The sequence below is a fragment of the Silurus meridionalis genome, chromosome 19, assembly GCF_014805685.1.
Source record: "Silurus meridionalis isolate SWU-2019-XX chromosome 19, ASM1480568v1, whole genome shotgun sequence".
In the NCBI taxonomy this organism is placed as follows: Eukaryota; Metazoa; Chordata; class Actinopteri; order Siluriformes; family Siluridae; genus Silurus; species Silurus meridionalis.
In genome coordinates, this window is record NC_060902.1 from 17,694,273 (window position 1) to 17,699,272 (window position 5,000).

Consider the following 5,000-nt stretch of genomic DNA (forward strand, 5'->3'; position numbering starts at 1 on the left):
CACACGATCATTCCTCTCTCAAAACATTCTCTCCTACCTGCATGGTCTCTCTAATGATCTTGTTTCTTATCCTGTCCATCAGCATCTTCAACTCTGCCAACTCCAGCTACGCCTTCTATCTTTCTGTCAATGCCACTGTCTCTATATCAGGAACGGTATGATTCACTGATTCGCATCGGTGCATCGGCATAAAAGTTAACGATGTGATGCATCGATTTAAAAAAGTGTGCATCGGAAACAATTTGGCATTTGTATCGTTGATGCATCGTTTTTAACATCTTAACGTCGGCTTTTATTCCCCTTCACTCCAGCGCGTACCCCCACCTCTCCAGGCTCTCTCGACCTGCTCCCTGCTCTCACCACAAATCACAATATCATCTGCAAACATCATAGTTCATGTAGACTCCTATCTGACCTCGTCCATCAACCTGTCCATCACCACTGCAAACAGGAAACTCAGATCCTTAATGCAGTCCAACCTCCACCTTCAACCATTCCTACTGCACACCTCACTGCTGTCCCACTGTCCTCACTGTCCTCACGGTCCCCACTGTCCTCACCCATCCAACTTCAACCATTCCTACTGCACCACCCTCACACACTCCTCTGCCACACCTGACGTACTCATACAATAACATGAACCAAAAAGATTGTTTTTTAAAAGTAAATAAAAAGTTATAACGAACATAATAATAATAAAAAGAAAAGAACAGCAATAAACAAAAGACTATGACTAGTAATAAATCATGTGTGTGTTGAATTAATTGTCCAGTCTGAATCAAGTTTTATTCAAGGATAAGACGTGTGTGTGTGTGTGTGTGTGTGTGTGTGTGTGTTTATTCAGACCATTATAAATCCTAGAGTTAATCACTGTGAGAGCAACAAATCCAGGCCTGAGGCCAAAATCTCCACTAACGGCTGCCCACTTAAACTGACTAATGACCTTCCTGCTGAGTGTGTGTGTGTGTGTGTGTGTGTGTGTGTGTGTGTGAGAAAGAGAGAAAGAAAGAAAGAAAGAAAAAAAACAAGCCATAAAGTAAAGTTCTTTTATCACCATCGACTGATCACAAATCTGTCAGTGAAGAGAAACTCCCAGCAGCTCCGCCCCCCTGACCACGTACTCACACACACAGCCCACGTGACGTCCCTCACACACAGCCCACATCACGTCCCTCACACACACAGCCCACGTGACGACCCTCACACACACAGCCCACGTCACGTCCCTCACACACAGCCCACATCACGTGTTCACACACACAGGCCATATCACATCCCTCACACACTCAGCCCACATCACGTCCCTCACACACACACACACACACACACACACACACACATGTCTCTCACCCACACTGCCCATACTACGATCACATCCCTCACCCACTCCCATGTCACCTGGACCTTCTGTTTCATTCAATTTCATTATCTGGACCCAAACAGATGTCTGTGTCTGATGCAGTGTCTCGACATCAGATGTGTGAGCTTTACTACAGAAAATCACGACGAGCAGGAAGTGAGAGAAATATTTTAAGATGAAGTCATAATGAGAAATGATGAGAAGCCTGGTCCTGGAGGGCAGAAGATTCCAGAAGTATGAAAGCCCCATGGTGATAATCTACAGCTAGGTGCTTTCTGCTTCATCTCAAGGTGTTCTTCCTCTGCATACGGTGCACTAACATTCTGTAACACACTCAGCACTGGATTATCACATACTGACAAAATCCCAGGAGTAAAAACATCAGTAACCCTCGTGTGTCTCCGCCGTGAGGAAGGAGAACGTCCTCCGAGATCAGATCAGGAGCCCAGAGACCACCTGCAGCACCTTTCAGCTCTATAATGTAGCATGGAGCAACAGCATGAACACACACTTCCAACTGTCTGTCTAAATGCCTCACACACACACACACACACACACACACACACACACACCAGGAGAGGCCTTCCTATTTTAACCTTAAGAGCTGAGAGCTAAAATACTCCCCCCTCTTTCTCTCACACACACACACACACACACACACACACACACACACACACACACACCCTTTATATTGTATTTCGTTCATTTTCTAACTCTGTCTTCTTCCTCATACCCTCTCTCTCTTTGTCTGTTGCTTCACTCTCTCTCTCTCTGTTTCTTTCATCCGTTTCCTTCATCTTTTCCTTTTCATGCTTTCAGTCGTTCCCTTGTTCATGCTCTTTCTTATGTTCCCTGTTGCCTTCCCACTCCTGCTCTTTTTCCCCTTCGCCCTCTTTGTATGTCTGTCACTCTGTTGCTTTCTTTTTTTTGTCGCTTGCTATTTTTTTGCTTTTATGCTTTTTCTCACACACACTTTACTATCATTCACTTGATCATTTCATTCAATCTTTTTTGTTCCCCCTCTCTTTCTCTCTATCTCTCTCTTTCTCCCTCAGCTGTGTGTCATCAAGGACAGAAAGATAGAGAGACACAGTGAAAGACATTTTACCTTCTGAGCATGCTCCTTCATTACAGAGCTTATAATTACTCAGGGGAGAGAGAGAGAGAGAGAGAGAGAGAGAGAGAGAGAGAGAGAGAGAGAGAGAGAGAAATACTGAAAGAATTATGTAAGAATAAAGAAGAGACAGAGGAAAAAAGAAAAGAAATCGAAGGAACGTAGATAAAAAAGATAGCACAAAGGGAAAAAAAAGGTAAGAAAGAGAGAAAGCAACAGATTGAGAAAGAGATGTAGACAAAGAAAACGAAAAGAAAAGAAAATGAAAAGGAAGAGAGAGATGTCGACAGAATCAGAAAGAGGGGAAACTGAGTAAACTATAAAGACCCAAGGAGAGAAATAGAAATAGGAAAGGACAGAAATAGAGAGAAAGAGAGAGAGAGAGAGAGAGAGAGAGAGAGAGAGAGAGAGAGAGAGAGAGAGAAAGAAATAAAAGAGTGGGGCAGACGGGTGAGAGAGTCTTTCAGACTGCACCGCTGTGTCCTTGAGGTTCTACCAGTCATCTGTTACACACACACACACACACACACACACACACACACACACACACACACACACACACTCAATGAAGTGAAGGACAGGATGGTGGTCTGATTCAGTCTACATCACTCTGACGCTCCTCATCACTCACTAACACTCATTCCTGTTACTAAAAGCAGCTCGAGTGATGGATCAGAGGGCAGTGAGTGTGTGTGTGTGTGTGTGTGTGTGTGTGTGTGTGTGTGTGTGTGTTAGCCAAGGTTAATTATAGCATCTCATTTAGTGTGGGTGTCTGAGGACTCGAGTGGAGAGGAGTGGCTCATTAACCATCACCATGGCAATGTGAATATGAACATTGAGTGTGAGGAGTCTCAGGAATCACTGCTGAGACCTTTCACAGGGTCGGGATCAAACTCGGGTCCTGGTTTTGGTGCCGCTGCCTTGCTCTGTCACCAGTGGTGGATGAAGTACACAAACCATGTAGTAGATTTAAAGTAGAGATACACTAATGTTCCTCCAGTAACAGTAAAAGTGCTCCTTTAAACGTTGAGTAAAAGTTTTTGTCTTCAAATGTACTTAAGTATCTGAAGTACTGATTTATTATAACTATAATGTTCCTATTATCATTTTTATCACAAGACTCTTTACTTAATCACCTCTGTTTATGTGTAAAGACTCGAATGTGACTCTCAGCACACTGATCTATTAATAGAATGATATTAAAGACTCAAACACTGATTGATTTCTATTATAATGATCATGAACCCAAAAACCTTGTTTTTAACTACTGAAATAAAACGTGTAAATGAGGTCACGTGTTGTGGTGAGTTCGAGTCAGGAGTTTCTTCATCATTTATTCCTCTGTAAATGTTCTGCTTGATGTTGAACTGATGCTGAACTGTATGTTGGTGATCAGTAGATTCACCAAGCGCCGATCAGAACACGTGTAAAACAGCTCGACCCTGATTGGTGATTCGCTGCGTGTTTCACCAGTTTCGTTTTTATCCTCGTTAATAAAAAAGAACAAATGATTTCACTAAGAGTAGTTGAATAAAGTGAAATATTTGACTTTGAAATGTAGTGAAGTTTCAGTAAAATCTCCCAAATGAAAATTTTTCAGTAAAATACAGATACGTGAATAAGCTTAACTTAACTATAGTAATGAATTACATTTACTTCATTACTGTCCACCAGTGCACACCACATACACACACACACACACACACACACACACACACACACACACACACATACACACACCTTGTGAATGAATGTAGCCTGCTGGTTCAGAGAGATACACCAAAAACATAATGTACTGTTGCTGCCGTTCCTTCACTATTAGTGCATATAGATCTTATGAAGAAGTTTGATCTCCAGGAGGAATTTTTGGGGTGGAACTCATAGTGTGTGTGATCAAACTCCTAAACACAGTGCTGACATACAGCTTTCTGCAAAGAGGGAAACCAAATCCAGGTTCAGGTATAAAATCCAACAGTACCAGTCGGAGTCAGTTGGAGGTGCGTCACATCGGTCACCGAAAGCAGGAAAAACACTTACAGAATCCAGAAGGCTTTACATTTTTTTAGATATAAAACTTAGATAAGCATGTGCATTTCCAAGAATGTTACTAGGAGTTGCACAATGGTGCAGTACTGCTAACTAAGAGTCCTAATTAATTCCGCTAGCAAGAAAAAATAATCATATTTATATCATTCAAATAAAATACTGATGTGGAGATGAAACTGCTCACATCCTGTTTCAGAATAATCTGGCAACACTGTTCTTTCTGTAAATATTATTAACCGGTTTGTCTGGTTCATTACAGGTGTATGTCACTGCTTATAAACTGCACACACACACACACACACACACACACACACACGCACACACACACACTATTTTTATAAAATATAATAATTATGTAAAAACAGTGTTTAGTGTGAATAGGAACCTCAGTGTCTCTTTCCAAAAAGGGTTTTTTATGTTAAATACCCCAAATGACAAGAACACAATGTGTGTGTGTGTGTGTGTGTGTGTGTGTGTGTG

General features: G+C 41.8%; 1 protein-coding gene across 2 annotated transcripts in view; it reads right to left on the minus strand.

The window, feature by feature from the left end:
• erc2 (ELKS/RAB6-interacting/CAST family member 2) overlaps window positions 1-5,000 on the minus strand; it is a 43,530-nt gene that overhangs the window by 30,633 nt on the left and 7,897 nt on the right. The window lies entirely within an intron of this gene.